Consider the following 24020-nt stretch of genomic DNA (forward strand, 5'->3'; position numbering starts at 1 on the left):
CCCAGGTTCCTTTCAATTGAGCAGCTTTCCAGCCACTCTTCCCCAAGCCTGTAGCATTGCATGGGGTTGTTGTGGCCCAAGTGTAGGACCCAGCACTTTGCCTTGTTGAACCTCATACCATTGGCCACAGCCCAGTGATCCAGCCTGTCCAGATCCCTCTGCAGAGCCTTTAGTTTGGTTCTTAAAGAGATTTAAAGAGATGAAACAGGAAGTGAAGATTTTGTTAAAGAGGTCTAATTCTTACCTGAGATAGATGTCATGCTAAAGAAATAAGAGGAACATTGGCTTTCCCTATATAAGCACTTTCTTCTGTTTCACCATTGTCATATACATAAAAGGTTAAGGATTCTGATTTTAGGTTTCGGTCTAAATCGGCATTCATTTGCACCTGGAAACACATATGGTCATCTATTTGTGGGTTGTTGATGCTAGCAATGATGGGAGTATCATGGTCTGCAAAATCAAAGAACTTGTAGACAACATAAGGATTTGGCTGAAGATGGTTTTTTTCGGGATTGTAGATTGTTACAACATTTTATTGTAATGTGGAATTAATTTAAATTGCCATCTGTTGAAGTGCTGACTTGGGAAGTTCTGAGTATCTGCTGCTTTAAATGAAAAAGAAGTTAAAATAAAACCATTAGAATTCTTATGCTGGCAAACTCTAAGAACTGCATAAATAGAACAAATAATGTTATTTCAACAACACTCCAACTACTGCTTAATTTTATACGTCAAAATATTACTTGTTCTATAAATTCAGTGACATTTCTCTTGGGTTGTTGGTATAAGGAAATACGAGGTTAATCCTTTCAGGTCTGTGATTGTTTACTCTTCTAAAATATTATGATCTACTTGTCATGTGATTATCTACAAAGCAGTGAAGATCACAGTTTTAAGAGTGATTTGTATCTAGTGCCACTTTAAAGTGAAGGATTCTGACCCTGACAGCTATTCTGTGTTAAGAAATCTTTATAACTGTAGCCCCTTTTATATATGTATACTTTTCAATAATTAAAATTGCACTGCAGATTCCTCTGTTTTTTCTTCCCCCCAAATCTTTATCTACATAAATGATTTACAAAAATTAGAAATCGGTATGTGAAGAGTAATAATAAATGTTTGAAGTAAATGAAAAAATGATATCACAATTTTTTTTAAATACTGTCGTGGTTTAAGCCCAGCCGGTAACTCAGAACCACACAGCCACTCACTCACTCCCCCTGCTTCTTCCTACCCCACTCCCGGAGGGATGGGGAGGAGAATCAAAAGAATGTAACTCCCACGGGTTGAGATAAGAGCAGTCCAGTAACTAAGGTATAATACAAAACCACTACTGCTACCACCAATAATAACAACGATAAGGAAAATAACAAGGGGAGAGGATACAATTGCTCACCACCCGCTGACCGATACCCAGCCCGACCCGAGCAGTGATCTGGGCCTTCCGGGTAACTCCCCCCGGTTTATATACTGGGCATGATGTGCCGTAGTATGGAATACCCCTTTGGCTTGTTTGGGTCAGGTGTCCTGTCTCTGCTTCCTCCCGGCTTCCCCTCCTCCCTGGCAGAGCATGAGACTGAGAAAGTCCTTGGTCGGAGTAAACATTACTTAGCAACAACTAAAAACGTTGGTGTTATCAGCACTGTTCCCAGGCTGAAAGTCGAAAACACAGCACTGCACCAGCTACTAAGAAGGAGAAAAATGACTGCTACTGCTGAACCCAGGACACTCCTGTATAATCCATATATTTCAGTTGTCATGTTTGAATTTGCAATCTTACATTAATTATAATAAAATACGCTGTTCCACATGCCTTACCTTTCAACTGTGTTTGGGTTAGCAACACAGCTAGAAATAACATAATCAAAAATATAGAAAACTAAATAACAGATTTTGGCATTTGACAACAGCCAGATTTTGTGAGTCAGTTAAAAATACCTTTGATTCTTTTAAAAATCAGATTTAAAGGAAATGTTGCAATGTTTTTAAACATGAAGTTATTCTGAAATTGCCTACACTGACCTTTAATAGAATTCATACACTAAACATAATTCTCAGATTACATCATGGAGTCCATTGAGATTCTAGTATAATATAAATTTACATTATGGAATAATCTAGAACATAAAAGTTATTCCAGACTCACAGTAATTTAAACAGCTATAGGTAAAAAATAAATTGCCCGTTAGAAACTCTAAGCAGTTTTAATTTATATATTTCAACCTGATTGTTTTTATTTCTTAAACAATTGCTAGAGCTGTTTAAAAGTCCCTTATTTTTCTCTGTGACTCTTGAACATGATTATACAGTGCATATTATCAAACTTCTCTTCATTATACATCTTAAAAAAAAAGTGAAATAATCTCAATCTCATAAGACTCAAACATTAAGAATGTTGAGACCTTTCTGAACAACTGCTTCACCTGTTATACTGATCTGACACCCAGTTGGCTTAACATTCGTCACTATTGTGCTAGAACAAAATATTAACATATAGGCTAAGAAAATTAAATATAATAATTTCAAATATTCTAGTGAAAATTTTAATTTTCTAGTGAATGTCATTCCACTGCTAAAGACGCTTTCCAGTTCAAGAACTTTTAACTTTGTTAACCTTGAATGCATCACGACTTGTAGTAAACTATTTGAACTGAAAAAGTAATTTTCAACAGTTTATCAAAACTATTAAGTTCAAACGCAAATTTACCTGGGATGGTTGTTCATGTTCATGTTCCCTAAAACTGGATGTTAAATACTCCAGAGCCTTTGACTTCTCTCTGTAGAGACTAATAGCTTGATCCATAGGAATTTGTAACATGATCCAGGATTCAGTACCATCATTTTGTATGTTTCCTTTAATTCCTAAGGAATAAATACATGTGATTGCATTAAAGTTCTTAAGTCAAAAGCTAGGAAACGCCACAAATTAAGAATTAGTTATCATCTCATGACTATGTATTATGACAGCATTTGTGACATGAGATGTGCAGTTCATGTTAGAAACAGAAACAATTCCTCTGACTCTATATGTATGATCCAAAACTGACACATGGCCATTTTTTAATATTGTAATCTGCAATATTTACTGCCCAAGCTATAGACTCAAGTTCATTATTTTAATCTCTTTAAAGCAAAGAAAGTTTAGGACAGTTTTGTATGTCAACAGTTGGAAATGTCCCATAAAGTGGTATGCAGTTTAAATTACTGGAAAAATATCACTTTAAAATGGCTTATTAAACCAGATTTTTGACAGAAGTGGGTAATCAGAGATCTCTGCATACACTGATCTGACAAAATACTTCTAAAAGAAAAAGTAAGCAGCACAGAATATTAAACACTTTTAAAAAAGGCTTGTCCTGGCTATCTTAAAATTATTTAAAACAATTAATTAAATTAAAAGAAAAAAAAGCCCAGAACCTAAACCAATGCCTCTGGAGATGATGCTACTATATGAAATATTGTTAACGGTAATCACCATCATTTGCACCTTTTTGATGCCTTGCAACTCTTACATGAAGACCTCTGACTTATTGCTTTAAATGACAACCACTGTAACCATTTCTTCCTTTACTTATTGATAAGGAATGAGGGGATGTATTTATGAAATTTGGGCCAGATATAAAACACTGTTGTTTGATAGTCTTATAATGCAGAAATGTTTGTGTGTTTGTTATTGTTTTGTTTGCTTAGTGTCTATTCTGCTAGAGAAATTGCATAGTGAAAGTAGAATAATTTAATTTAATTTAAACATATTACAAGACTTCACTGAAATTATTGTATGTTTCACAATTGAATTAAGTGGGGCCCCCTTGTATCAATAAAAGTCTCAGAGGATGAAAGAAACTTGCGTTAAATAACTAAACCACAATTAACAATATATAAAATAAAAAAGCAAAATGAAAGAGAGTAACAGTCTTATTTTAAAACATCTTCTCTAGAGTATTCGTAGAGAAATTCTAACATATTAGTACTACAATGCAATCAAGTACACTGCTCTGCTATTTTTCTCCACATTGTTTTTGTATAGTTCTGTTGAGTAAGGTGATACTATATTAAAATTCTTTACAGGTTGTCGTGGTTTGAGCCCAGCCGGTAACTCAGAACCACACAGCCGCTCGCTCACTCCCCCCCTTCCTCCCCCCGCTCCCGGAGGGATGGGGAGGAGAATCGGAAGAATGTAACTCCCACGAGTTGAGATAAGAGCAGTCCCACAACTAAGGTATAATACAAAACCACTACTGCTACCACCAATGATAATAATGATTAGTGAAATAACAAGGGGAGAGGATACAGTTGCTCACCACCCGCCGACCGATACACAGCCCGACCCGAGCACTGATCTGGGCCTTCCGGGTAACTCCCCCCGGTTTGTATACTGGGCATGACGTGCTGTGGTATGGAATACCCCTTTGGCTAGTTTGGGTCAGGTGTCCTGTCTCTGTTTCCTCCCGGCTTCCCCTCCTCCCTGGCAAAGCATAAGACTGAGAAAGTCCTTGGTTGGAATAAACATTACTTAGCAACAACTGAAAACATCAGTGTTATCAGCATTGTTCCCAGGCTGAAAGTTAAAAAACACAGCACTGCACCAGCTACTAAGAAGGAGAAAAATGACTGCTATAGCTGAACCCAGGACACAGGTGTAGTAGTAACCCTTTGCAAGTAACCTTTATATAAGACAAAGATTCACTTGCTATTTTCAGACAAGATTCTCTAATGCCATTTCCAGCATGTCACAAACTTCTCATGTCACAAACTTCAGTATCACTATATTAACACCATCTTTGCCCTCAGCCGTTGTGGACAAAATTGCACCTGTCAGAGCTTTCCCACGACTGTGGGCAAAATCACCAGACCATTCTGAACATTCTGCACATCCAACAGGAAATATCATGTTGTAAAGCCCCCTCCCTTTTTTTTTTTACTTTTGAAATAGTAATACACAAATTCATTGTTGGCCAAATACACATTACTTGTCACTTCCAATACTGCATCAAACAGAATATTTTTTGATATGTTAATTACCAACTAAACTCGCTGTGCTGTAGATCTTCCTATTGTTTTCCAAGACTTCATGTAGCTTCAGTTGACATGCAGCAATTGTTTCATAATCTGTGCCATATGCATGATGAACCTCAAATGTGATGCTGTTTTGCTGCACATAGTGCAAGAAGCAGTCATCAGACTGCACAAGATACTGAGAAGTGAAGTCATATGATGGGGTATGCCCATAAACTATTGGGGTTGCTTGAAGTTCAAAGTCATAGAATGCATAAGTACAAAAAGTTGCAGGTTCATAGACACCAAAAGCCTGCAAAACTCCAGAAAAGAAGATCACTTTGCTGATATGAATTTCAAAAAGGTTCTCTCCTCTTTGTAAATGTAAAGTTTCACCACCTGGCAATATTTCTGGTCTGGATTTATATGGTTTTGTACCATAGACAGTATCTGCTAGTTGGGCTGCAACAAATAGAATAAAATAGAGCTACGACATGACCATCTTGTTTAAAAATCAAGTATCATTAATGACTGAGTAGAGAGTAAAAAAGCATAATCCAATTATATTACCAATGTTACTTTCTTAAAGGCATTACCAATAAAGTAATCACACATGTAAAGTCATACATCTAGTGCTCATTTAGCACAGTGACAACAACCAAGAATACCTCCACAATGGAGCTGCTTCTTGTCCTGGATTCAGCTGTAACAGTTATTTTTCTCCTTCTTAGCATCTGGTGCAGTGCTGTGTTTTTGACTTTAGTCTTGTTACCGTAAAAGTCGGTCGGAGAAACTCTCTAAGACTCGATTTGGAATTTTAGAAAGCAGGCATTCTTTATTGCAGCGCTGGGCTGTCAGGGTCCAAATGGAGGAAACCTCAGTGTCGGACCCATTTCCTTCATGATCCCAAGAGTGAAATTAAGATGCAAACAAGGTCAAGTACTGCAATCGATCAGTTGGTTTATTACAAAAAGACAATTATTATAAAAAAGGGAAATTATTGTAAAAAAGGGGATAGTGACAGGACAGATTGGAAAAAGGATGGAAATGAAGCAAGAATTCAAGGTGCAGAGAGAGAGAGGGATAGTCACCACCATGGATCCAGCGGTGTCCCAGGGATCTGTAGTTGTTGTCAGAGGTGGTGGGAGTCCTCCAGGGTCCGTAGTCAGTATCGGAGCAGAGTGTCCCCAAGAGTCCATAGTAGTCATTGGAGGTGGGTGGGTGTCCTCGTGGAGGGTGTCCTCGTGGAGGGTGTCCTTTTGGAGTTGTCCCCTTGAAGGTGTGCTTGTCCTTTTGCCCTTTTTATAAAGAGCTGGGGGGGGAGTACCTCTGTTCTTCATGTCATGCATTACATGTTCCTGGTGGACCAGTTCCACTGGTCTTGCAGCCAGCTCTTCAACTGCACACAATTCCTCACACCAATCCTCGAGATAATGGACAAAGAGTCTTATGTCAGCTCTTCCCACCCATCTCTGAGACGATGGACCATGGAGTCCCACTTCAGTTCCTTACACCCTTCTCCCAGGCAAAGGACACTGGAGTCTTAACTCCTCCCACCCATCTCAGACAATGGATTGGTGGAATCCCATCTCAGCTTCTCATACCAATCTTTGTGACAATGGGAGGTGGAGTCTGATTTCAGTTCAGTCTCTCACATTGGAGCAAACATGAATAGTTTCCCAAAGGTGAGCGCACCCATTACTTGCCAGCAGCAGCTATATATTTAGCATACTCATGCATATTCACAGCTTTTTCACGAAGCAATTTACATATTCATGTTATTTCCAGGAACTAACTATAATATTTGCACTGTAATTATGCATGCGCTTTCTTGCTGAGTGGGGGTCTCTGGTGGTCGCCAATAGCCTTCCTCACTGTGTTTATTGAATGACCTCAGTGCTCGCACACTCTCACAAAGTCCTAGTGCTGAGTTAGCAATTGGTATGTCCTTGCTTCTGTCCTGTTCCAGTCTCGCTCCACATTGGGCACCAATCTGCTATCTTGAAGGCTGGCATCCTTGGTCTTACTATCACCTTAGTTGTTATCAGTCCTGCGATGTTCCTTCCCCCATCAGCCAGACATGCCTTTCTCTCTACATGTTAGTAAGTTAGAACAGTTTGCTGCATTTTACTATGTTAGTTTAAAGCTATAATTTAAGCCTACAGTCTGAGAATTATGCTGATAACACACTGATGTTTTAGGTGTTGCTAAGTAAAGCACCCCACTATGACTGGTCCAGAGGCTCCGTGCATCCTTGGCATAGATTATCTCAGGAGAGGGTACTTCAAAGACCCAAAAGGGTACCGATGGGCTGTTGGTATAGTTGCCCTGGAGACGGAGGAAATAAAGCAGCTGTCTGCCTTGCCTGGTCTCTCAGGGGATCTTTCTGTTGTGGGGTTGCTGAAGGTTGAAGAACAAGTGCCAATCACGACCGCAACAGCGCACCAGCAGCAATATCGCACCAACTGAGACTCCCTGATTCCCATCCATAAGCTGATCCATAGACTGGATAGCCAAGGAGTGATCAGCAGGATGCACTCACCCTTTAATAGCCCCGTTTGGCCAGTGTGAAAGACTACTGGAGAGTGGAGACTAACAGTAGACTATCATATCCTGAATGTTCAATCAAGCCAAGTGTAAGGTCCTACACCTGGGTCGGGGCAATCCCAGGCCTACAAGGATGCTGGGTAGGGACTCTTCATTAGGAACTGTAGTGGTAGGTGTTGTGGTTTGAGCCCAGCTGATAACTCAGAACCACGCAGCCACTTGCTCACTCCCCCCCTTCTTCCTCCCCCCACTGCCGGAGGGATGGGGAGGAGAATCAAAAGAATGTAACTCCCACGGGTTGAGATAAGAGCAGTCCCGTAACTAAGGTATAATACAAATCCACTACTGCTGCCACCAATAATAATAATGATAAGGGAAATAACAAGGGGAGAGGATACAATTGCTCACCACCCGCTGACCGATACCCAGCCCGACCCGAGCAGTGATCTGGGCCTTCCAGGTAACTCCCCCCGGTTTATATACTGGGCATGATGTGCCGTAGTATGGAATACCCCTTTGGCTAGTTTGGGACAGGTGTCCTTTCTCTGCTTCCTCCCAGCTTCCCCTCCTCCCTGGCAAAGCATGAGACTGAGAAAGTCCTTGGTCGGAGTAAACATTACTTAGCAACAACTAAAAACATCAGTGTTATCAGCGTTGTTCCCAGGCTGAAAGTCAAAAACACAGCACTGCACCAGCTACTAAGGAGAAAAATGACTGCTATAGCTGAACCCAGGACAGTAGGACAAGGGGTAACGGGTTCAAACTTTAACAGGGGAATTTTAGGTTAGAGATAAGGAAGAAGTTCTTTACTGTGAGGGTGGTGAGGCACTGGAATGGGTTGCCCAAGGAACTTGTGAAAGCTCCATCCCTGGCAGTGTTCAAGGCCAGGTTGGATCAAGTCTTGGGTGGCATGGTTTAGTGTGAGGCATCCCTGCTCATGGCAGGGGGTTTGGAACTAGATGATCTTAAGGTCCTTTCCAACCCTAACTATTCTATGATTCTACGATTGAGTGCTGCTCTACCAGACATGCTAGAACTTCAATATGAACTGGAGTCAAAGGCAGTGAAGTGGGATGCCACAAGTGATATTGACAGTGCATTTTTCTCAGTTCCGTTGGCAGCAGAGTGCAGGCCACAATTCGTTTTCACTTGGAGGGGCGTCCAGTACACTTGGAACCGACTGCCCCAGGGGTGGAAACACAGCCCTACCATCTGCCATGGACTGGTCCAGACTGCACTGGAACAGGGGCAAGCTCCAGAACACCTGCAATACATTGATGATATCATCGTGTGGGGTGATACAGCAGAAGAAGTTTTTGAGAAAGGGAGGAGGATAATCCAAATCCTGCTGAAGGCTGGTTTTGCCATGAAACAGACTAAGGTCAAGGGACCTGCACAGGACATTCAATTTTTGGGAACAAAAATGGCAAGATGGACGTCACCAGATCCCCACAGACGTGATCAACAAGATAACAGCAATGTCTCCACCAACTAACAAGAAAGAAACACAAGCTTTCTTAGGAGTTGTGGGGTTCTGGAGAATGTACATCCCAAATTACAGTCTGATTGTAAGCCCTCTCTACCACATGACCCGGAAGAAGAATGATTTCAAATGGGGCCCTGAGCAACAACAAACCTTTGAACAAATTAAACGAGAGAGAGTTCATGCAGTAGCTCTTGGACCAATCCACTCTGATCAAGATGTGAAAAATGTGCTTTACTTTCGTAGTTTAAGCCCAACCAGTAACTCAGAACAATGCAGCTGCTTGCTCACTCCCCCACTTCTTCCCCCCAGCTCCCGGAGGAACGGCGAGGAGAATCGAAAGACTGTAAATCCCACAGGTTGAGATAAGAACATTCTATTAACTAAGGTATAATACAAAAGTACTACTACTACCCCTAATAGTAATAATGATAAGGGAAATAACAAGGGGAGAGAATATAAAACTAAAAGGGGAAAAGGAAAAAAAGAAAACAATAAACACAAGTGATGCACAATACAATTGCTCACCACCCACCGACCGATACCCAGCCCAACCCGAGCAGCGATCTGGGCCTTCTGGGTAACTCCTCCCAGTTTATATACTGGGCATTACATGCTGTGGTATGGAATAGCCCTTTGGCTCGTTTGGGTCAGGTGTCCTGTCTCTCCTTCCTCCCGGCTTCCCGTGCCCTTCCTCCCTGGCAGAGCATGAGACTGAAAAGTCCTTGTGGGGTAAGCATTACTTAGCAACAACTAAAAACATCAGTATGTTATCAGTGGTGTTCTCAGACTAAAGCTGAAAACACAGCACTGCACCAGCTCATAAGAAGGAGAAAAATAACTGTTACTGCTGAACCCAGGACATTTACACTGCAGCCGGAGAGAATGGTCCTACCTGGAGCCTCTGGCAGAAAGCTCCAGGGGAGACTTGAGGTCGGCCCCTCGGCTTTTGGAGTCGGGGATTCAGAGGATCCGGGGCTGGCTATACTCCCACTGAAAAAGAGATACTGGCAGCCTATGAAGGGGTTCGAGCTGCTTCAGAAGTGATTGGGACTGAAGCGCAGCTCCTCCTGGCACCCCGGTTGCCTGTGCTGGGCTGGATGTTCAAAGGCAGGGTCTCCTCTACATATCATGCAACCGATGCTACATGGAGTAAGTGGGCTGCGCTAATTATACAACGAGCTCGAAAAGGTTAGAACAGTTTGGCCTATTCTAGTATGTTAAAGGCACACACACTATTGTTAGTTTAAAATTTAAGCCTACGTTTCCCCCCTTTGAGACTTATAGGATATACATATATCCTGTAAGTCTCATTTTATACCCTTTACCCATATTTGATTCTAATACACCACCGTGACCAGCAACTACAAAATTGAGTCATGATACATGCAAGGATACAGACACAAATTATTACTATAATGATCACAAACAAGTTCTTTAACAATATCCAATTTGGTAGCCAAGAAGTAAGTCCATGCCATAATTCTTCAAATCCCCAGTTAGTATCATCTCTAACGGCCTGATGTAAGATCTTTGTCTGCTTCCTGATTTCTGCTAGATCTGTGGATATTCTGCCACTCTGGTTTATGTATGTGCCAAGAGCCATACGGTTCTGCAATGTTACCTGGGATAGGCTGGATACCTCAATCTGTAATGCTTGTATAGCATTTGGGAGTACAACACCCAGTGTACATGTTCCAGTCCACCCTGGGGAAAGGGCCTTTCTAAACCACCTTTTCCCTTCTGGATCATTTCAATAGCCAGTTTGGGGTCCCTTAATCTGGAGTTGCATCGTTCAGCTACAGTTTGGGTAATGTCCTACCAAGATATTACCAGAGCTAAGAGTTCTACCCAGTGCCAGCAGGTATTGTCTGAGATCCTGTTTTCCCTGCAAAGACATATCACCAGGAACGAAAGGCAGTTGGTAAGGCCACCCATACATACATCAGTTCTCACATGATTCCTTCCTGGCTGTATTCGTACCCTTAACGAGGCAATTGGTAGGGTTTGTAACCAAGTTAAAGAAGTTTCTTGACATATTTTAATTGTAACTTGAGTGTCTCATTCATACATTTCACTTTCCCACTAGCCTGAGGTCTACATAGGGTATGCAGATCCCACTTCATTCCCAAACACTCTCCCACCTTCCTAACTACTTCTGCAACAAAATGCAGACCTCCATCCGAGGACAAGCCTGCTGGTACACCATATCGGGGTATTATTTGATGCAATAAATGTTTTACTACTTCATTTGCCATATTGGTGCAACAAGGGAAAACCAGAAAACATATCTATTAGTACCAATATATATATATACACACCTGAGCCTGTTATGCTGTGGCAATTCTGTAAAGTCCACTTGCCAATAGTCTCCTGGACAATTGCCTTTGCTGTTCCAGGTGGAGGTCTCTTAGCATGGTAAACAAGGTTCACACTTCTTTATAACACTTGTATAATTCCAGCCATTTGCATACTCAGAACTTGGAGCTTTAAAGCCTCAGTCATTGATTCTGTTCCCCCATGAGTTGCCTGGTGTTTTTCTTCTCATAAGAGGCTGGGCAATTATTGCTTGCCTGTTTGGTGTAACTCACTATCCTTCATCATTCTTCTTGGCTCCTAATAGACCAGGTAATTTCTCATCCTCTGTTTGATAACTTGGAACTTCATTATCCAAGCACTGATACTTACGAGGCAATATTAATAAAAGGTCCCCACCCACAGCTTCTTTGGCTGCTTTGTCAGCAACACGATTACCGATATTCACTGGAGTGTTATCAAATTGATGTGCCTTAAAAGCAAATTTTGACCTTCTGACAATTCCAGAACTCTCAGTAGCACCATCAGCTAGCTCAGGTTTCTGTGCTGATGTGTTGGGGGGGGGGTATGTGTGTGCAGGGCTTTAGCCTCTATTATCTCATGTTTGGTTACCACAGCATATCCTGCTTTCCGGTTTCCATTTTCATAAAGCTGCTACCATCCACAGACAGTTCGTACTCCACATCCTTCAGGGATGTATCTTGCAGGTCAGTATGACTGGAATACACCTGCTCAATAGTCTGTAAACAGTCGTGAGTCAGCTCTCCTGCTTCTGGGTCAGTTGTCAAAACCACTGCTGGGTTCAAAAGGTTAGTTACTTTCAGTTCTATGTCCTCTTGTTCTAAAAGCACAGCCTGATATTTTAACAGCCTGCTTGGGGAAAGCCAATGACTGCTTTTCTGTTCCAGAATGGTTGTTACCATGTGAAGTACAAATACAGTCCATTTTTGTCCCAAAGTATTCAACAAAATTTTCTATTAATTAGAGGCTCTAGTCCTTTTCTTGCTTCCAGTTTTATAGGATTTTTTTTCTGTCTTACCAGTCTGACATTTCGTTTCAGATGAATAGTTACCGGTTCTGCATTTTGTGATCGTCCCAGTGCTCCAGCAGCCCATACTTGTGGGGTGTATTCTCCACTTCCTCTGGTATATCCGTCTCAGTGGCTGGTTTCTGTAACATAAAAACTTGGGCCTCTACAGCCTTTTCATCAGGAACATGTATCTCAATTTTCTTTCTTTAAACCTAATTTATGCATGTAATTTACTTGGTATATCTGTATCCAGTAGCAGCACGGGGCACTCAGGCATGTAAAGAAATTGATGGGTCAACATCTGTTTGCCAATTTTAAAATTTCAAGGTTGAAAGAAAGGCCGGGTTCCTGTCCACCCTGTGGCACCAATGACTGAAGCTGTTTGCTTGCTTAATTGACCTTTACAAGTATTTCTGACAGAATAAGTAGCTTCTGTTTCTACAAAAAAATTTATCTTATTCCCCAACCTAACTGTAACCAGGGGCTCTGTTGGGGAGGGTTTTGAATCTTCCCACAGTCCTCCTCAATCGTCATCTAAGGTAATCATTTTCTCTGCCTGTCCTGACATTCCACTAAATCTCTGGTGTTTATTTTGATTCTGAGGACATTCTCTCTTCCAGTGCAACTCACGGAGTCTGTTCACAAACCTGTCCATGTAATCCTTCTTTCCAACCCTTTCCTCCTGGGCTGCTCCCCCCTTTCCTGGTTTCCTGGGTGATAGCTACAGCCAACAATTTTTTCCTAAACATTCCAGTTTTACTCTGGAGCTTATCTTATGCCCCCACATATACAATAACAGATTCCTAGTTGAAACCCGACACACTATAACCCACAATACACAATATCATGGGACTAAAACCCCTTCCCACCACCATTTGAACCATTTCAGAGAACTTGCACCAGGGCAATGGTGGTCCAATTGCAATAGGTCTCCCAGGCCACATTCATTATTTTCCCAAATCATATTGGTCCTCCCCCTTAAGCTTTTGTGCCTTTTTCCTTATATCGTCTGTGGATTGACCTTTTATTAAATGGTCTAATTCTCTTCTTCCTTCCTCTGATTCAGGATCAGTAGTTGTCGTGGTTTGAGCCCAGCCGGTAACTCAGAACCACACAGCCGCTCGCTCACTCCCCCCCTCCCCCCGCTTCTTCCTCCCCCCCGCTCCCGGAGGGATGGGGAGGAGAATGGGAAGAATGTAACTCCCACGGGTTGAGATAAGAGCAGTCCCGCAACTAAGGTATAACACAAAACCACTACTGCTACCACCAATGATAATAACGATTAGTGAAATAACAAGGGGAGAGGATACAATTGCTCACCACCCGCCGACCGATACCCAGCCCGACCCGAGCAGTGATCTGGGCCTTCCAGGTAACTCCCCCCGGTTTATATACTGGGCATGACGTGCTGTGGTATGGAATACCCCTTTGGCTAGTTTGGGTCAGGTGTCCTGTCTCTGCTTCCTCCCAGCTTCCCCTCCTCCCTGGCAAAGCATGAGACTGAGAAAGTCCTTGGTTGGAATAAACATTACTTAGCAACAACTAAAAACATCGGTGTTATCAGCATTGTTCCCAGGCTGAAAGTTAAAAAACACAGCACTGCACCAGCTACTAAGCAGGAGAAAAATGACTGCTATAGCTGAACCCAGGACAGTATCCACCCCTTATTCCATACCATTCACGTCATGCTCAGATCCCACATCTCTCAACACACCATCACCCCTGTCCCATATATACACATATATATACACCCACACCCACACACAAAGAAAGATATCATTCCCTAGTCCATGGACCAATCCCTGTAAAATTGCTGAACTCATCCAGTCCATGATGTCAGGCTCCATCTCTTGTAATAGTCTTTCAGGGCAGGAGGGACGGTACGTAGTGTTGGGTTGTTGCCTGCTGATGATACCGCCAAACTCATCTGGTCACTGCTGAGCTCATCTGGTTTCCTCAAAATTCATTCTTTGTTGAGGTGATGATCGGAGGGAAGTCAGGGTCAATGGCTGGCGACCTGAAGATATCTAGCTGGTGGGCTATAAAAGTGTTATAGAGCAGGCAACAGCGTACAATTGAGTTCATTGGCTGTTTTCCCCCAAAATCAAATCCCCTTGAGGTACACATTGGACTTCCCCATCTTCCCGCATTACCCGCCAACTATATCCAGGTCCCTGAGCAAAAGCAACCCCACGAGTGGGTTTGCCTTTACCTGAAGCAGGAATAACCCAGACTGTCTTCCCCAACAAATTCTTTATGTGCACCACAGGAACTTTATCCCCCTCTACGGTACGTAAAAGTTCTGATTGGGCTGGGCCAGCCCTGTTGGCAGATCCCCTCGTGTTGACCAACCAGGTGGCTTTTGGTAAATGTGTATCCCAGTGTTTGAAAGTCCCACCACCCATTGCTCTCAGTGTAGTTTTTAACAGCCCATTGTACCGTTCGATTTTCCCAGAGGCTGGTGCATGGTAGGGGATGTGGTATACCCCCTCAATGCCATGCTCTTTGGCCCAAGTGTCTATAAGGTTGTTCCGGAAATGAGTCCCATTGTCTGACTCAATTCTCTCTGGGGTGCCGTGTCGCCACAAGACTTGTTTCTCAAGGCCCAGGACAGTGTTCCGGGCAGTGGCATGGGACACAGCGTATGTTTCCAGCCAGCCGGTGGTTGCTTCCACCATGGTAAGCACATAGCGCTTCCCCTGGCGGGTTGGTGGGAGTGTGATATAGTCAATCTGCCAGGCCTCCCCATACTTGTACTTCAGCCATCGTCCTCCATACCAGAGAGGCTTTAACTGCTTGGCTTGCTTAATTGCAGCACATGTTTCACATTCGTGAATAACCTGGGCAATAGTGTCCATCGTTAAGTCCACCCCTCGATCACGAGCCCATCTATATGTTGCATCTCTGCCTTGATGGCCTGAGGTGTCATGGGCCCACCGGGCTAAAAATAATTCACCCTAATGTTGCCAATCCAAGTCCATCTGAGCCACTTTAATCTTAGCAGCTTTATCCACTTGCTGGTTATTCTGGTGTTCCTCAGTGGCCCGACTCTTGGGTACATGAGCATCTACGTGGCGTACCTTCACCACCAGGTTCTGCACCCGAGCAGCGATATCTTGCCACAATGCAGCAGCCCAGATGGGTTTACTTCTGCGTTGCCAGTTGCTCTGCTTCCATTGCTGCAACCACCCCCACAGGGCATTTGCCACCATCCATGAGTCAGTATAGAGATAAAGTACTGGCCATTTTTCTCGTTCAGCAATGTCCAAGGCCAGCTGGATGGCTTTCACCTCTGCAAATTGACTCGATTCACCCTCTCCCTCAGCAGTTTCTGCAACTTGTCCCAGGGGACTCCACACAGCTGCCTTCCATCTCCGATGCTTTCCCACAATACGGCAGGACCCATCAGTAAACAAGGCATATTGCTTTTCACACTCTGACAGTTCATTATATGGTGGGGCCTCTTCAGCACGTGTCACCTCCTCTTCTGGTGACATCCCAAAATCTTTGCCCTCTGGCCAGTCCATGATGACTTCTAGAATTCCTGGACGACTGGGATTTCCTATTCGAGCTCGTTGTGTAATTAGTGCGGCCCACTTACTCCATGTAGCATCAGTTGCATGATGTGTAGAGGAGACCCTGCCTTTGAACATCCAGCCCAGCACAGGCAACCGGGGTGCCAGGAGGAGCTGTGCTTCAGTTCCAATCACTTCTGAGGCAGCTCGAACCCCTTCATAGGCTGCCAGTATCTCTTTTTCAGTGGGAGTGTAGCTGGCCTCGGATCCTTTATATCCCCAACTCCAAAAGCCAAGGGGTCGACCTCGAGTCTCCCCTGGAGCTTTCTGCCAGAGGCTCCAGGTAGGACCATTCTCCCCAGCTGCGGTATAGAGCACATTTTTCACATCTGGCCCGGCCCGGACTGGTCCAAGGGCTACTGCATGAACTATTTCTCATTTAATTTGTTCAAAGGCTTGTTGTTGCTCAGGGCCCCATTTGAAATCATTCTTCTTCCGGGTCACATGGTAGAGAGGGCTTACCATCGAACTGTAATTTGGGATGTGCATTCTCCAGAACCCCACAACACCTAAGAAAGCTTGTGTTTCTTTCTTGTTAGTTGGTGGAGACATTGCTGTTATCTTGTTGATCACGTCTGTGGGGATCTGGCGGCGTCCATCTTGCCATTTTATTCCCGAAAATTGAATCTCCTGTGCAGGTCCCTTGACCTTATTCCGTTTTATGGCAAAACCAGCCTTCAGCAGGATTTGGATTATCTTCCTCCCTTTCTCAAAAACTTCTTCTGCTGTATCACCCCACACGATGATGTCATCAATGTATTGCAGGTGTTCTGGAGCTTGCCCCTGTTCCAGTGCAGTCTGGATCAATCCATGGCAGATGGTGGGGCTGTGTTTCCACCCCTGGGGCAGTCGGTTCCAAGTGTACTGGATGCCCCTCCAAGTGAAAGCAAACTGTGGCCTGCATTCTGCTGCCAAAGGGATTGAGAAAAATGCATTGGCAATGTCAATTGTGGCATACCACTTGGCTGCCTTTGACTCCAGTTCATACTGAAGTTCTAACATGTCCGGTACGGCAGCACTCAATGGTGGTGTGACTTCGTTCAGGCCACGATAGTCTACTGTTAATCTCCACTCTCCATTAGACTTTTGCACTGGCCATATGGGGCTATTAAAGGGTGAGCGGGTCCTGCTGATCACTCCTTGGCTCTCCAGTCTGCGGATCAGCTTATGGATGGGAATCAAGGAGTCTCGGTTGGTGCGATATTGCCGCCGGTGCACTGTTGTGGTCGCAATTGGCACTTGTTGTTCTTCGACCTTCAGCAACCCCACAACAGAAGGATCCTCTGAGAGACCGGGTAAGGTGGACAGCTGCTTCATTTCCTCTGTCTCCAAGGCAGCGATACCAAAAGCCCATCTATACCCTTTTGGGTCTTTGAAATACCCTCTCCTGAGATAGTCTATGCCAAGGATGCATGGAGCCCCTGGACCAGTTACAATGGGGTGCTTTTGCCACTTCCTCCCAGTCAGGCTGATTTCAGCTTCCAGCATAGTTAACGCTTGGGATCCTCCTGTCACTCCAGAAATATAAATGGGTTTCACCCCTTGATACCTTGATGGCATCAGAGTACACTGTGCACCGGTATCTACTAGAGCCTTATACTTCTGTGGGACTGATGGGCCAGGCCATCTGATCCACACAGTCCAGTAAACCCGATTATCCCTCTCCTCCACCTGGCTGGAGGCAGGGCCCCTCTAATAGTGATCACAAAATTCTCCACTTCTGTCTTGTAGAAAGGGATTAGTATTCCTTATCACAGGAGCTGGAGTAAAATCAGCTCTTTCGCTCCATCTGGGAAACTGCTCGCCAGAGACTGGAGCAGCAGCTTTCCTGGGAGGATCATCCTTGACCATTGTTCTCCTCTTCAGTTCACGCACCCGTTGCTCCAGGATTGAAGTAGGTTTTCCATCCCACTTTCTCATGTCTTCTCCATGATCCCGCAGGTAAAACCATAGGGTGGCCCGTGGCGTGTACCTCCTATATTTTCTTTCTCGAGCAGTAGGGCGCCTTCTGTTAATAGCTGAGACATGGGTTGGTACGCGTGGAGAGCTGGATAGATCGGATAAATCGTCTCTCAATTGTTTGAACTCCTGGGACAGTTTTTCCACAGCTGAAATGATGGAAGGGGTGAGATTGTCTTCGAACTCTCGGAGTTGACGAATCAGGAAATCCACTGTTGGTGATACTCCGTCATTCCAGGTCATTGATGCCAATGTGTGGGCATATGATGATGGCGCACTCCGTGTAAGTTTCCACCACATGGGTCGTGTACATTCGACTTCATCTGGGTCTACGGATGTGTTCCTGGAATCCGGCCTACGATAGATCATCTCTAGAATGGCTGATTCCCTCAGGGACTGGATGCCTTTCTCTATCGTGGTCCAGTCGGCTGAGCGATTCGTAATATCGTCTTTGTAGGGAAACCTTTCCTTCACAGCTGCCAGGAGCTGCCTCCAAAGACTGAGGGCTCGCTTCTCTCTCGCAATCGCTTTGTCAATTCCTCCTTCCTTAGCAAGTGATCCCAGCTGCTTGGCTTCCCTACCTTCTAGTTCGTGACCGTCGGCCCCATTGTCCCAGCACCGGAGCAACCAGGTGACAATGTGCTCCCCTGGAAGACGGGTGAAATCTTTTCGCATATTCCGTAGTTCGGTTGAGGTCCGGGGTCGAGAAGTGACCTCTTCTTCTTCTTCCTCTTCCTCTGACCCACGTAGTAGTAACTCTTGTTCAGGTGCTGTTGCATATAGTAATGGCACTGGGTCTTCATCTTTCTTCGCTTCGCGGGTTGCTCTTTGTGCCTTTCGTCTGCTTTTGCTTACAGGGGCAACAGACATTGTCACAAACTGGACATTTGGTTTAGCTGCAGTGTCTGCCACTAGGATTGGAGTGGTTGCAATGTCTATTGTGGGGTTGGTGCAGCTGTTGTGCTTGGGAGTTGAGTAACAGCAACAGCTGCATTATCTGTTGCTGTCGGGGTTTGAGTAGCTACTGTGCTTGTCACTGGGGTTGGTGTAGCTGCGGTGCTTGGAGTAGCCATATTGTCTGTTGCTGTCGGGGTTTGAATAGCTACTGTGCTTGTCACGGGGGTTGGTGTAGCTGCGGTGCTTGGAGTAGCCATATTGTCTGTTGCTGTCGGGGTTTGAATAGCTACTGTGCATGTCACTGGGGTTGGTGTAGCTGCGGTGCTTGGAGTAGCTATATTGTCTGTTGCTGTCGGGGTTTGAGTAGCTACTGTGCTTGTCACTGGGGTTGGTGTGGCTGCGGTGCTTGGAGTAGCCACATTGTTGCTGTTGGGGTTTGAGTAGTTGTTGTGCTTGTCACTGGGGTTGGTGTAACTGCTGTATTTGAAGTTGGAGTAGTTGCGTTGTCTGTTGTGGTCAGGGTTTGAGTAGCTGTTGTGCTTGTCACTGGGGTTGATGTAGCTGCTGTACTTGGAGTAGCTGTGTTGACTGTTGTGGTCAGGGTCTGAGTAGCTGCTGTGCTTGTAGTTGGCATAGCTGCGTTGTCTGTTGCTTTGCCATCAGATCCAGAGACATTTTTTTCCCTTTGAAGGTGCTGGATAGTGTTGAGCAGGGCTCTGTAGGCGTAGGCCAAGCCCCAGCATGTTGCCAAGATTTGTCCCTCTCTGGTATAACCAGGACGACAGCACACCTCGTTTAAGTGTTTTACTAGTTTTTCCGGATGTTGCACTTGTTCAGGGGTGAAGTTCCAAAGCACTGGAGGGGCCCACTGGCCTAGGTACTTGCCCATACTATCCCACACACCCTGCCACTCATAACTGTCCAGCCTCAGGGAAAATCTCCTGGTGGTCCTCCTATATCGTCGTCTAACCCTAGACCAGATTCGAACCTGATACTGCTGAATTTTTGAGATTAAACGAAATAGGATGTTCCTACGACGGGATGGCCGTGGGTAAAACACACTCCGTATGTTTGCCAACATGCTGATCCCCAGCACAATCAGCAGGCAGGTTTCAAGGGTACTCAAAGGCCATCTAAAACCTTCAGAACTCTCAACTGCTGTTGCAAATAGGCTGGTGGGGGAACGGGGGGTGAAAGAGAATGCTTCCTTCGTAAGTTTACCCCCCGAGGAGAAAAAAAAAGATATGCAATTGCTAAAATATTTCATTATATACCTCCCAATGTATAGTGGTGATGGCCACGCTGGAAGCACAAACCAGACCAGTTTCATGATCAATGAGTCTATTGTATTACAAGTCATTACCATGAAGTACAGTGAAACAAGAACCTTAGCCCAGGCCCCCCAGCCGATAAATGCTAAAACAGCAAATAGTGGCTGTAAGTAAGGTACAACATGCTGAAATTCTGAGATCAAGCGCAACAAGTCTGAGAGCCAAATAATCACCATTGTGACGAGTAGTAACAATGAATGCTTATCACAAATATGATTAAACACACTCTGGTCAGATCTGTCGTTATCTCAACCTTTCGAGCCCCACGTTGGGCGCCAAAAAGAACTGTCGTGGTTTGAGCCCAGCCGGTAACTCAGAACCACACAGCCGCTCGCTCACTCCCCCCCTCCCCCCCCTTCTTCCTCCCCCCCGCTCCCGGAGGGATGGGGAGGAGAATGGGAAGAATGTAACTCCCACGGGTTGAGATAAGAGCAGTCCCGCAACTAAGGTATAACACAAAACCACTACTGCTACCACCAATGATAATAACGATTAGTGAAATAACAAGGGGAGAGGATACAATTGCTCACCACCCGCCGACCGATACCCAGCCCGACCCGAGCAGTGATCTGGGCCTTCCGGGTAACTCCCCCCGGTTTATATACTGGGCATGACGTGCTGTGGTATGGAATACCCCTTTGGCTAGTTTGGGTCAGGTGTCCTGTCTCTGCTTCCTCCCGGCTTCCCCTCCTCCCTGGCAAAGCATGAGACTGAGAAAGTCCTTGGTTGGAATAAACATTACTTAGCAACAACTAAAAACATCGGTGTTATCAGCGTTGTTCCCAGGCTGAAAGTTAAAAAACACAGCACTGCACCAGCTACTAAGCAGGAGAAAAATGACTGCTATAGCTGAACCCAGGACAGTAGTAGTATAGTAGCATCACCTCTTTTAATCTTTCCATGAATCCAGAAGGTATTCATTTATATCTTGCTTTATTTCATATAGCTTAGACCAGTTCACTGCCTTGGGGACTGCATTCTTAATACCAAATAAAATCCACCTCTGATATTGTTTCAAGCTTGCCTTACCCTGGTCCCGATTAGGGTCCCAGTTAGGATCAGGGGTAGGTATATGAAGATTCACTGTACCTGCCAATGTGCCTGCTGCTATTTGTTGCTCTACTGCGGTCCGAGCCATACGAATAATCATATCCCTGTCAACACTCTCAAAAACATGATGCATAATTACCAGCCACTTGTTTCCAAATATTCAAATCTATAATGGTAAAGGGAACCTTTATCATGACCGGACCATCATTGCCCACAGCTTGTCTTAAAGGTGCAATTACAGTTTCCCCTTGTTTTCCCCTAGTTTGCCCTGCTGTAGGGCAAAATCCTTCAGCCCCCCTCTAACATCTCCCTTTCCAGTGCCTGTGCCTGTGCTTGTGCTTGTGCTTGTGCTTGATTCTCATTGTCGGCACCTTTAGCCCCATTATTCACAGTACCCCTTCTCCGGGGGGCTACCATCAAATCCAAATCCTCCTCCGCATTCCTCAGATGTTTAGTGCATAACTGTCCTATGCTGCACAAAGAGCAACAGTGTTTAAGCGAATTTTACTATCTTTCTCCAAGGACAATACTAGCAGGTCCTGGGGTGGAAGATTAAAACTACAATCCTTTTGCCATTCCAGGTGATTTCTCAAAGCGAAAAACATTTCCGCATAAGTTACTTCATCCCACTTTCCTTCTCGTCTCAAAAATAACATCATTTGTAAAAAAGTATTATAATTAATCGTGCTGTCCACAGGCCACTTTTCCCCAAAATCCAATTTGTACAACGGCCACCATTGATTACAGGATTTTACCAGAGTCTCCCGAGTAACTGAACCACCCAGGCATCCACCACTGTGTTCCAAAGTCTCCTGAGTGATTGAGCCACCCGGGGATTCACCCATTTGTTTCACAGCGTGTTGCAAAATGCAACCCAGTGGGGACCTTTTCAGGATTCCCCCTTTGGAAGCAGTGGTACCCATAATCCTGGCCTCTACCCAGATACCAGAGTCCAGACAACCAGAAGCAGAAGCAGACTATCTTTACCCACTATGCAGGGTGTCCCCTGCAACTAAGATGGTAAGGGACCAGAAATAAAGCCTTTTTAAAGAAATAAAATCAGGGATCTTACCGAGGTCCTGAGTCAGTCCAGGGATCTGTGGTTCATAGAATCACAGAATCATAGAATAGTTAGGGTTGGAAAGGACCTTAAGATCATCTAGTTCCAACCCCCTTGCCATGGGCAGGGACACCTCGCACTAAACTATGTGGCCCAAGACACGATCCAACCTGGCCTTGAACACTGCCAGGGATGGAGCTTTCACAACTTCCTTGGGCAACCCATTCCAGTGCCTCGCCACCCTCGCTGTAAAGAACTTCTTTCTTATATCTAATCTAAACTTCCCCTGTTTAAGTTTGAAGCCATTACCCCTTGTCCTACCACTACAGTCCTTAAGGAAGAGTCCCTCCCCAGCATCCTCGTAGGCCCCCTTCAGGTATTTGAAGGCTGCTATGAGGTCTCCACGCAGCCTTCTCTTCTCCAGGCTGAACAGCCCCAACTCTCTCAGCCTGTCTTCATACAGGAGGTGCTCCAGCCCCCTTATCATCCTCATGGCCCTCCTCTGGACTTGTTCCAACAGCTCCATGTCCTTTTTATGTTGAGGACACCAGAACTGCACACAATACTCCAAGTGAGGTCTCACAAGAGCAGAGTAGAGGGGCAGGATCACCTCCTTTGACCTACTGGTCACGCTTCTTTTGATGCAGCCCAGGATACGGTTAGCTTTCTGGGCTGCAAGCGCACACTGCCGGCTCATGTTAAGCTTCTCATCAACCAACACCCCCAAGTCCTTCTCTGCAGGGCTGCTCTGAATCTCTTCTCTGCCCAACCTGTAGCAGTGCCTGGGATTGCCCGGACCCAGGTGTAGGACCTTACACTTGGCTTGGTTAAACTTCATAAGGTTGGCATCGGCCCACCTCACAAGCATGTCAAGGTCCCTCTGGATGGCATCCCTTCCCTCCAGCATATCAACCGAACCACACAGCTTGGTGTCGTCGGCAAACTTGCTGAGGGCGCACTCAATCCCACTGTCCATGTCACTGACAAAGATGTTGAACAGGACAGGTCCCAACACCGATCCCTGAGGGACACCACTCGTTACAGGTTTCCAACTGGACATCGAGCCATTTACCACAACTCTTTGCGTGCGGCCATCGAGCCAGTTCTTTATCCACCGAGTGGTCCATACATCAAATTGATGTCTCTCCAATTTAGAGACAAGGATGTCATCCGGGACAGTGTCAAATGCTTTGCACAAGTCTAGGTAGATGACGTCAACTGCTCTGCCGCTGTCCATCAGTTCCGTGGCTCCATCATAGAAGGCCACCAAATTGGTCAGGCAGGATTTCCCCTTAGTGAAGCCATGTTGGCTGTCACCAACCACCTCGTTGTTTTTCATGTGCCTTAGCATGCTTTCCAGGAGAATCTGCTCCAAGATTTTGCCAGGCACAGAGGTGAGACTGACTAGTCTGTAGTTCCCTGGGTCTTCCACCTTCCCCTTCTTGAAAATGGGGGTTATATTACCCTTCTTCCAGTCATCAGGAACTTCACCTGACTGCCAGGAGTTTTCAAATATGATGGACAGTGGTTTAGCAACTTCATTCGCCAGCTCCTTCAGGACCCGTGGATGGATTTCATCAGGTCCCATGGACTTGTGCACGTTCAGGTTCTTAAGATGGTCTCGAACCTGATCCTCTCCTACAGTGGGCCTAAGGTCTTCTTTCTCACAGTCCCTGCATCTGCTTTCCAAGACTTGGGTGGTGTGGTCAGAGCATTTGCTAGTGAAGACTGAGGCAAAGAAGTCATTAAGAACCTCAGCCTTCTCCAAATGCAC

The 24020-nt window shown here is 45.0% G+C and overlaps 1 pseudogene; it reads right to left on the reverse strand.

Annotated features, from left to right (window-relative positions):
• Window positions 1–256: 256 nt before the first annotated feature.
• The window catches only part of LOC115619292, a 65298-nt pseudogene continuing 41534 nt past the window's right edge, over window positions 257–24020 (reverse strand).

Source organism: Strigops habroptila, chromosome W (genome assembly GCF_004027225.2).
Source record: "Strigops habroptila isolate Jane chromosome W, bStrHab1.2.pri, whole genome shotgun sequence".
In the NCBI taxonomy this organism is placed as follows: Eukaryota; Metazoa; Chordata; class Aves; order Psittaciformes; family Psittacidae; genus Strigops; species Strigops habroptila.